General features: G+C 36.7%; 1 pseudogene; it reads right to left on the reverse strand.

The window, feature by feature from the left end:
- Positions 1 to 1,562: 1,562 nt before the first annotated feature.
- On the reverse strand, positions 1,563 to 9,162 carry LOC149164635 (uncharacterized; annotated as a pseudogene).
- Positions 9,163 to 11,495: the final 2,333 nt, after the last annotated feature.

The raw sequence follows: 11,495 nt of genomic DNA on the forward strand, positions 1-11,495 counted from the left end.
TATATCCAATATATCTGCTAGATTATTTATTACATACATCATGTAGAGAACAAAAATGAGCCAACGATAGCACTAGAGTGCGTAACAGTGAAACCATAGTAAAGGTACGTACTGGATTATGGGAGATTGCTATTACATCAACACAGGGACTTGCATCGCAGAGCCATCTTTCAGATTTGAAAAATTATTTGGAGGTGTAATGTCTTATAATTTTATAAGCCATCTCTCACTAACCTATGAATCACTTACATAAACTGCTTATAAAGGACAACATGTTGACAATAGATTAATATACATGATTTCAAGATCTGATTTGTATCTATGCATATCAAATGAATAAAATTCTAGAGCCTTGAATCCTTTTCTTGTTACCATGTAGATTATGCTTCATCATAAATATCTTAAAAATACTCTAAAAAACCAACTCATATTCCAAAAGTTGGACCTACAAATTAACAATTTCACTAGAAAACAAAGTCCATATAGAGCTTGGAACAACATTGCTATTGGGAAAACGTTTTCCCCCTACACACAAGATTTCATATTAGTTGGAGAAATACAAATAAGCAGAACTGATATCGAATGTTTAACTAAACTAACACTCAGACTTGCAGGCCCATCATTCTGGGCAATAATCAAGCACTCATTTTTATTACAAATGGGACTCTCTAATAGAGGCTAAAGCATTCAATCCTTTTCCTATTACCATGTATATTATGCTTCATCATAAATATCTTAAAGGTACTCTAAAAAATCAAATCATCTTCCAAAAGCTATACCTACAAATTAACAATTTCACTAGAAAACAAAGTCCAAATAGAGTTTGGAACAACATTGCTATTGGGAAAAAAATTTGCCCCTATACATGATATTTCATGTTAGAGTTGTAGAAACATAAATAAGTAGAACTGATATCGAATGCTTAACTAAAATGACACTTAGACCTACAGGCCCATCATTCTGTGGAATAATCAAACACTCAGTTCTAGTGCAAATGGGACTCTCTGATATAGGCTAATGCATTCAATACTTTTCCTATTACCATGTAGATTATGCTTAATAATAAATATCTTAAAGGTGCTCTAAAAAATAAACTCATCTTCCAAAAGCTGGACCTACAAATTAACAATTTCACTAGAAAACAAAGCCCATATATAGTTTGGAACAACATTTCTACGGGAAAAAAATTTGCCCCTACACATTAGATTTCATGTTAGAGGTGTAGAAATATAAATAAGTAAAAATAATATCGAATTCTTGACTAAAATTACACTCAGACCTGCATGCCCATCATTCTGGGCAGTAATCAAACACTCATTTCTAGTTCAAACAAATGAGAAATATTTGCAGTCAGGGGGTAAATACTTACAATGCACATCATCCAGGTGCTTCACTAGCCTTGATGGATTTTTAAAAACCTTCCCACAACATGGATTTGGGAAAGAATACTTCTTCACCTATCTAGATTGTAGATTTAGACTCTGCCATGACTCACCTCTCTCTCTATGCCACTTCATATGGTGTTTCGAATTAGACATGGTGGACAACTACAGTTTGTAGTCCTATTTGGGGCACACAAATAACTTTTCTTCATGCTTTATCATGTGACGATTTAAATGGTCCTACCTCTTGTAACTGAAAAAGAAACCATCTACTGGGAAAACAAATGTTCTCTGCAAAATTAAAAGCAATTACAAACTTCATAAATATTAACATGGTAATTTGTTGAGTATTCCACCAATTAATTAAATGATCACTCACACACACATACATCATCAGTTTCAATAAATTGGTGGGAAATGTTTGTTAATCCCCTTTTGATTAATGTCTTTGTGGAGCCTTTTTATTTCCAAGATTAATAAATACCATAGTGGCATATTAATTGTTGGGGATTTCATCTTACAACAATATGTTCACACACATGACAAACCACATTTGGAAAAGGATTAAAAGATATTGTTTCAATCAATTGTGCAAATGAACAGAAAAAAATCACAAAATAGAATAAACCAACTTGTGATTGCAGGAAAAAATGTATCAGAATGATGAAGTGTGACCAAGTAGAAGGATGAAGGAACTTCTCAGGGGGGCAACCCCACCTGGTACTAATCCATAGACACTCTGCCCTCCCTCAGCAGTGTGGAGTTCAGATGGGATCCTGTGTTGTCACACATTCAAACACCCAAGTCTTCCAAGACAGTCTCCTCCCTTGTACTAACTTGGGTTACAAACATCTTGCAGAAAAGAACTTGAATACCACCATTCCAGGTAGACATTGAAATTAACCACCATTGTAGGCATATATTGAAATTAAAACCACCATTGGTGGCATGCATTGAAATTTAAACCACCATTTTTAGCTCACATTGAAATTAAAACAAAAATTGCAGATACATTAAAATTAAAACCACCATTGAAAGCTCACATTGAAATTAAAACAAACGTTGCAGACAGAGTAAAATTAAAATTAAAATTAATATCACTATTTCTGATGCCAATTTGTATTAAATCCACTATTAGAGAGTCCCATTTAAATTATAACCAATGTTCCCATTTAAATTAAAACTTCCATTGTAGCCACCTATTAATATTATGAACACTGTTACAGATATTAAACCTAGAACCATTATTGCAAACACCCATTACAATTGAAATCACTATTGTTACACACACCGACTAAAAATAAAACCACTAGTATTGAACGTATCCAACAAAATGAAAACTATTTTCAAAATGAAAACTATTTATAACTTCGTACACACGTTAAAATTAAAACCACTATGATTAGTAATTACAGACACATTAAAATTAAATCCACCACTGTTACTGGCACCCATCCAAATGAAAGCCACTATTTCAAGCACCCATCCAAATCAATGCCAATATTTCATGCACCCATCCAAATCAATGCCACTATTTCAGGCACCCATCCAAATCAAATTTGCTATTTTAGGTACCCAACAAAATTAAAGCCACTACCACATGCACCCATTAAAATCAAAACACCTATCCATGGTACGCATGTATGGGGTTATCATTCCAGATCCCAAAGGAAATCACCTATAATAGGGGTCTGAACTATCCTTCAAATAATGAGGCAACACTTTCATTTTATCCAAGCCTTGTGTTGATAAAGCTGAGTACAAGAAAAAGTGAAGCTATGCTAAGAAAGTCTTCTATCATAGTACATCATTCTACAAGATGTCTGCCTAAGCCAGAGTCGAAGTACTAGTAGAGAAGTTTGAAAAAATATCACTTTTCTAGGTCCTGCACATCTATAATTGAAGCGCAGACATCCAAGTCAATTGGGGAGTGTTAAATTAGGAGTGATCACCTAATGCATGGCAACACCGCATAAACCAAAGTTTCAACCTACACATGCAAATGGCAAGCAAGAGTGCCCCTACAGAGGTGCATGCTCTTTTATTTCACACTAGATGCATCAAGTGTTATTAAGGGCAGCAAAATGAGGATGGTCCTTGAATGTGGTTTTATTGTTCTGCTATGGAATGTTGGGTTGGCATGCTCTTTTATTTCACACTGCATGCATCAGGTATCACCATGGGTAGAAAAATAAGGACTGTCCTTGAGTATGGTTTTATTGTTCCACTGTGGAAATTCAGGTTGGCACGTCTGATAGTTTCCCTAGCACTTCACTGGGCTTGACCATCAGCACATTTTTACGGGGTGAATGGGTTAAAGATTCTGGTCTTTGTGAGCTCTCTATGTCTTAGTCTCTACAGAACACCTAGCCATCGCTATTAATCATAGCCAACCTAGTTTGTGTTATGTGTGAATTACCAGATGTTAGGAAAGGAATAAAGAATATGAGCACCACATTTCAAAGGAACAAAGTGATTTATATAATTCTTCTAGTAGGCGGTTGAGATGACATAATTATTTTGAATATTTCACAGTGGAAACCCAAGTCTAGGACTAGCAAGCAGCTGATATTTCTCTTCAATTGTCAATGCTTCAATTAAAGGAAAAGGAATTTGTAGAATTCATGCATAGGCATCTTGGGAGGTATGAGGAACTAGTAGAAAGAATGAACTCCATGTACTCCTTTGTTTCCAAAATTACAGTTCATATTCAACTTCTAGCACCACCCATGCAGTCATGTTCACCTCAAGTTAAGGAGGAAACATCTGAACATCATTATCCATTCAAGGTATCATAGAACTATGCTGTAGGATCAAACATAACATCATCATCAAAAAATATTTGGATATGCAAGTAGTTGAATACATCATGAAGATTGAAGTTGTCCTTGAAGAAGTAGCCCCTTAATGTCCATATTTAATGTATCTCTCTATTTTTATCATGTTCCAACAAGTAGTTTATTTTCTCAAACAGTCTCTAATTCTGTACAACAATATACTTAGCAGTCATATAGGATTGGGGCTTGGGAAGTGTTGCTAGAACAGCTTTTGGATGAGAACTTTGGTTATTTTGGACCTTTTGATTGGCATTTTGCAGTCAATATTCTTATATTCTATATTACTACACTGACTGTTTGGCCATGTCAATGTGCATACTCATTTTAAGTTCATTGAGGTATATTATTAAATGCTCAGTTGGTAAACCCACCAATCACCTTTAATGCTACATTCCTCCCACTCTTCTGTAAAGAGGGCCTCACTCTCTATTTTAAGACAACATATTTAACAGATGCAGTTATTCTCTTGTTCCTTATATTAGTTTTGAGTCTCTGTTCATTTTCTATGTTTTGTTGTCTGTATAAGGTTAAGCCTGATATTATCTTGTTGTCTGTAGTTTTATTTTACATAGTACTAGAGCTGCAGGGCATCAATTTCCTCCATATTCCTTGGCCACCTTCATTTTAAGATCTAAAAATTGTTGGGTCATTGCAACACCATCTACCAGTTTCCCCTCTTTGTGGCTTGATAGATTGCTTGGCATTTCTTGCAGCTGCTGCTCATGGTCATCATTGGCTGCTGCTTGATTTTTTTTGCAGATGGTTTGCCTCTCCTTGTGACAAACCTCACACATCGTAGCCTTCCTCTAAACTGTTGCACCTTCTCCTTCATATCGAGTTGTTTAGTTCCGAGAAAATTGCTCAGTAGTAGCCTTTGAGAGTTTGAACTTTAGCCATAAACGTCAAATTAATATTTTAAGAAAAAAAATTTCGTGTGCTAGAAAATTGCCTTTCTAAAACTTGGGTTCCTCTCTAATTAAGTTCTTTTGGGATGTTGGGGAGGGGGGTGGGGACTGATTTTCCACCTATCTCCTTTGTTGATGGTGTTTACATTGGATGTGTTCTTGGCAGACATCCTCAAAATACTTTTGATAAATAAAAGATTTGGAGAGCTTCAGAAGGTCTTCAACATGTTCACAATGATATTGCATGCCCTTTTCTTATCTTGTTTTTTCAAAGAGCCCATTATTTTCTTAAAATCATTGATGACTACTCTAGACACCCTTTGGTCTACAAGTAATTAACAAAAGTGAGGATGTTGACATTTTTACTAAGGTTGAAGCCTTAATTAAAAAGTAATCTGGAAAATCTACCAAATGTTCACATAAATATAATGGCTGTGAATACATCAACCAAAGATTTGAGAACTTTTGTGCCATTGAAGGTATTCAGCTACTACATATTGTGCCCTTCTATCCACAGCAAAATGGTGTTGCTAAAAAAAAAGAATTGTACTTTTAAGGAGAAGGAAAAATGTATGATCCTTTCTATAGATCTTAACCCACAACATTTTTTTGGTGCCATCAATTGTACCAATCATTTTCACAGTTGCACACCTCAAAAATATGTCCAAGTGGTGACCCAAGAGGAATCTTGAAGAGGACAAACCTCTATTGGCGATCTCAAAGTCTTTGGGTGTAATTATTGGGCCCACATCCCCAAAGAAAAATGCAAGGAAATGGATATGCAAAATAAATCTTGGACCATATTTGTTGGCTACCCAAAAGACATTAAAGGGTAAATATTACTCAATCCTAATACACAAGTTAGTCATCAAAGGGAATGTTGGATTTAATTAGCATTCCCACCAGCTTCTTGGATCTTCATATGATTTTTGTTCTTCCAAGTTAACTTCTCCAGCTCATGATCATTCTCTTGAAGCACAATGTCTGAAGTTCTTCTACCACTTCCTAATTGGGCTCAACAAAAAACTAGCTCCTTTCATCAAAGACTCCTGAAGTATTTATGGTCAGTGCTTCAGAGCCAAAGGACACTAGCGAGGTCCACAATGTTGTAGACTGTGATACGACCATGGAAGATGAGTATCTTTCCTTGATGAGAAGTAACAGATGGTATTGCATTTTTCCTAAGTCAGTATATAATAGTTCCAAACCATGTATGCAATAGATGGTATTGTAGATGACTATAAGGCTTGATTGGTTACTAAAGGCTTTTCTCAAGTTGAACGCATTGCCATTTTGAAACCTTCACCCTCGTTGCTAAAATGAATTTTATTTGCCTTGCTCATTTTCTAGTTTCATCTCAAAGTGGGTAGTACACCAAATGGATGTCAAAGGTACCTTCCTTTATGGGGATTTATATGAAGAGATGTACATGGAGTAAACAATGTTTTATCCAATATTTTTCACTTGTCTATAAAATTAAAATTCATAGTACTCAAACAAGAACTTGGGGCTTGGTATGAGAAGATGGATTACTTTCTTCTCTAAGATTTTCTCACTACCACTTTGAGCCAAATGTTTATATTTTATGGCAAGGCGATGAACTCCTACTACTTGCTCTCTATGTGGATGATCCCATTCTCAATCAGAGTTCACCTACCATGATTGATCATGTGAAAGTCCACCCTTCTTCAACATTTCAACACGAGAGACTTAGGGCTCCTTCGCTACTTTCTTTTAATATAGATCACTCAGTCTGCATCTAGAATAGGTATCTCTCAACGCAAGTATACCTTGGGATACCTTAAGCAGATTTCACATGTAGGATTACAAATTTTCACCCATGCCATTTTTGTCAGGGGGAAGTTGCGAGCCAAGTTGTATTAGTATCTCGTTCGAAGGCTTATGTACTAAGCTTATAGTCGTCCCAATATCTCCTATGCAGTTGGGTTGGTTTCCCAATTCATGCGAGAACCACATGAGCTTCATTGAAAGATGAAATGAGAATTCTTTGCTACATTAGAGGGACACACATGTGAAATTAAATATTCTTCTGATGCTAATGCAAATCTAGTTAGTTATATTGACTCCAATTAGGCTGGTGATCTCGATGACTACAAGTCCACATCTTGATCTTTCATCTTGGCTCTGACCCTTTCTTCTACAAATTCAGAGTAGCAAGGTGTTGTTAATGTTGCCAATAAATCTATTTGGATTTGACCAATTCAACAGGAAAAAAACCATAATTTGGTGTGCTAATTAGAGTGCTATCAATATTTCCAAGTAGTCAGTAGTATCAATGCACCAAGAATATAGAAATCCATATGCATTTCATCTGAGAGTTGATTCCCAGTAGGATTATTGATTTGTAGTATTGTTGCTAACATATTTACTAAACCTTTGACAGAGATTTTGTATCTACAACTTCATATCTTGCTTGGGGTGAAGAAAGTTATCCTAGGAGGGCGTGGAGGGTAGTTTGAGTCCTCCTTGTTTTTTTGCCTACTGTTCTGAGAATTATGTACATGGATACTTATCATGGCCTTGTAACCGGGACCCATTCTTGAGATTTAAGCTCCTTTTTATACTTTCCTGAGTTTCACTTAAGGGGGCATATGTATGTACCCAGTTTAAGTTCACTTAGGTAAATTATTTATTACACTTTTCGTATACTAGCAAAACACCTTGTAAAATCCTAGACTTCTCCCAGCTTGCTGTAAATAGGCAGCTTCACTCTGCATTTTAAAACACATTAGATTTAATAGATGTAGTGATTATCTTCTTCCTTCTATTGGTTTGATTCTGTTCACTTTCTGAGTTTTGTTTGTTTGTATGGTGGTTAAGCCTAATATTATCCTGCTGTCTGTAGTTTGCTTTTAAAGGTTGGGGCCCCTTCTTAAAAACGAATATTATGGATATCAACTAGAATTATAACCTCTACACAGACCCATTAAATTGACCATGTATTATAGACATCCATTAAAAGTAGCACAACCATCACAGAGAGTCGCTAAAAGTAAAATCACAATCACGGGTTTGGATTTTGGGGTTGATTTCGTGAATATCTCATTAGAGACAAAAAATGGGAGGGAACTCATCGATTAAGTAAAAGTTACTCTTCCTTTGGCCAAGCACTTCATTCCTTATCCTTTTTCAGGCGAGTCACTCACATTGCCTGATCTCATGAATTGTCTATTAGATGGCTTTAGAATCTAGATATCTGGATATAGATATAAAAATAGATATGTAGATGCCGAGAGGGAATCAAATATAAAAGAGACCTCTCTTCCATATCCAAAATGTAGGCCTGCCGAAGAAGAGTGGCTTTCCACTGATTAGCAGAGATAGGACCGATATTCTGGAAATAAGGATTAAAACCCTTTCAGATAAGGAGAGATTAGGAGAGGGGAAGAAGAAACTTGGCTGACTTTAAGCTAGACCCGTGTAGAGAATAACTTGAAAAGACGAGAGGAGCGAACGTTGTCGGAGTGAGAAAAATGAAAGAGGCATCTATGTAGGGTCAGGATTTGTTTCCCGAAGGTTGAACGGTATCTAAGCAGGAATGAAGTGCAGTGTACAGCCAGCAGATTGACATGCTATCATCCTCCAAAATGTTAATCGGATATAGCGGGTTGCGTATTGGGAGTAGCCAAGCCACTATAACAGACAACACTTAGAATAAAAGCCATCCCAACAGAAGCCCGCTAAAGATTAAAACTACTAGCCACCACAGGCGCACATTATAATTAATACCACTATAAAAGACATTCATTAAAATTGAAGGGTTTCACTAAACAAATACAAGTGCAATGACAAATTTGGGAAAATTTAAGGGTTTGTGATGCCACCAACCTGGCATGTATGTGATAACTTGTGTTGTTCAAGATGAGCGCGTTTATTAAACGAAACCCCACAAACTTGACAAACACATGGAGACCGCCTATGGCTCTGGCCTTTGGCCTCTGAAGCAAATCTTTCATCATTTTCGAGGGCTTCTCTCTGCAAAGATGCATATGAAACACTATTAGCAAGATAATCCATTTAATTGGGGTTTCATGGGATGATTAAAGGCATAAGAAGCCTACTCCGTGGCTAGAGATTATGTGAAGCTTGAGAAAAATGCACTTCGATCTTGTGATCCCACAAGTTTTGCAGGAATAACGGCGCAGATCCTTAGGACGTTTAGAGTCATTCCCTTCTCCTGTGGCAATTTTGGAGAAACAAAAAACAGTTTGAAACAGACTCAGTAGAATTAAATGAAAGTATATAAAAAGATATATAGAATAGAGCATATTTGCGAGTAAACCTGTACCAGAAAAAGGAAGAGACCTATTTTCTTAACTAAATAATAATATATGTAAGCTATAAAGTATATATACACAAATTTATTTCCGATATTTATAGGAATAAAAAGTTAGAACCTATTTTTATGTTAACATTTCAAATGAAAAAGAAAAACAAACAAATAGAACCGAGTGTAAGATAAGAACATGTTACTTTACACAATATATAGTTAGTCTTGTTTAGAACAAAAGGAATATATATATAATTAGATTTGAAAGATATATGTATTTCTTCATAAAAAAAAATATTGAAATATACATAGTCTGGAACAAATGGCCTAAGAGATAAGATAAGTTAATATAATTGTATTTATGTCTATCTAATGACCACAAAGTAGATCAAAGGGATTGTTGAGTACAATGATGTCCATAAAATGTGGGAGAACCAAACGGTCTCCTATAGATAATACAATGCATGAATATAAAAGGTACAATGAAGGAACATAAAAGATACAATATATGGAATGCCCTAACAAAGAGGATCAGACCCATCTCTCCTAACATCTGATACTGACTGAAGAGCACTGAAAAAATTCCACAAAGTTTGGTGGCCTGATGAAGGGTCAGTGGGAGGTATGGACTATCCACTAACTCGTTTTCTCGGGGCGTTTGTGGACTCCTGATGTCTAGAGGACCTTGTTCATCTTCTAGGGATGGATCTAAGATGATTTAGTTGTTTGGTTCTCCTGTGGCTGGGTGAGGTCCCACGGATCCTCATTGGTCTAGAGTCTAGATATGAAATGGTACCAATCATTCTCATTGTGCCCTTATCTGAAGGTAGTACCCTGAAAAATGTCATGATCCTCTTTGTGGGGTATGTTCTCATGGGAGTCTTAAGAATATGCACTTGGAACCTAAGAGCCCCCTACATAGATAGGGCCAAACATCTCTGATCGGGATACCTGAAAAACTCTGTGAGGGTCTGAAAGTCTCTGAACAAGAAATGGAACCTTCCTCTGATCTCATAGTAGATAGGGCATCCAAAAATGTAGTGTACATTGGTCTCTACTTCCTGTAAATGTCATACCTAACAGATTCTATTTGGCCTATAAATCTAGTGGTCCGTCTCTACTTGAAGTCTATGAGAACCTATGCTCAACTGGCATAGAGGAATGCAAAGAGCATGCATCTAGTGGTGAAACATATACTGGGGTCAAACAATGAGCCCATCTCTGAACTCCAAGAAGTGCTCAGCATAGAAGGTCATCTTTGGGCAAAACCCTCCTGGAGGATTGACCCAAGTGACCTGGATGAACTACTTATAGATTTCCTCCCTAATGATCTTGTTCAACTCTTGTCTAGTAGGTAGAAGGTCACCAGGAGAATCCAAGGAATAACAGAAAGGAGGACGATCCAACTGAATGCCCACTGACTCTAAGATATTTGAAGCTCTTGTAAACCAACATCTAGCCCAGCCCGAGGTAGTAGAATGAGCAATATTCTCAGAAGAGCAATATGCCAACTAAGGGTAGAGGTCCCTACTCTTTAGTGAGTCTATAAATCACTAGACACGATGCAAGAATGAGACCAATGTGAAGACTGTCTCAAGCTGAAAGGGTTGAGCTCCAAACTCTGCAAGGATAATGTGCTGATGTATTGTCTATTTGCATCTAATGATGCGGTGGAGAAGAAGAGTCTAGACTCTTTCAACTGAAGCCCAATCTGACTCAAGTAAATACGTCCCTAAATCTCTGAGCCATATAGAATAGTGGGACGAATGAAGGTGTCTGTGAGGCTCATCTTGGATGAGACATCCTGAAAGTGATGTTGAAAGTACTATCTCTCAATAACGGCGAAGGATCCATATCCTTTGTTGATCCAAGGCTGAAGACTTGGTTGCAAACTGAAGTGGGGACCTAAGAATTTCACCCCCAAGTACGTATCCATGTTGGTGATATCAACCTCCGCCCCTATGAATAGGAAGTGAAGGTTCGAATTTTTCTTTACCTTATTGAAGATCATAACCTTGGTTTTACCTAGGTTGACCATCAACTGTCGAAGATCGCAAAAAAAATCTAAGGCATCCAACTG

Source organism: Pinus tabuliformis, chromosome 5_1, assembly GCF_031772625.1.
Source record: "Pinus tabuliformis cultivar Carrire ecotype Pingquan chromosome 5_1, CPIR1, whole genome shotgun sequence".
In the NCBI taxonomy this organism is placed as follows: Eukaryota; Viridiplantae; Streptophyta; class Pinopsida; order Pinales; family Pinaceae; genus Pinus; species Pinus tabuliformis.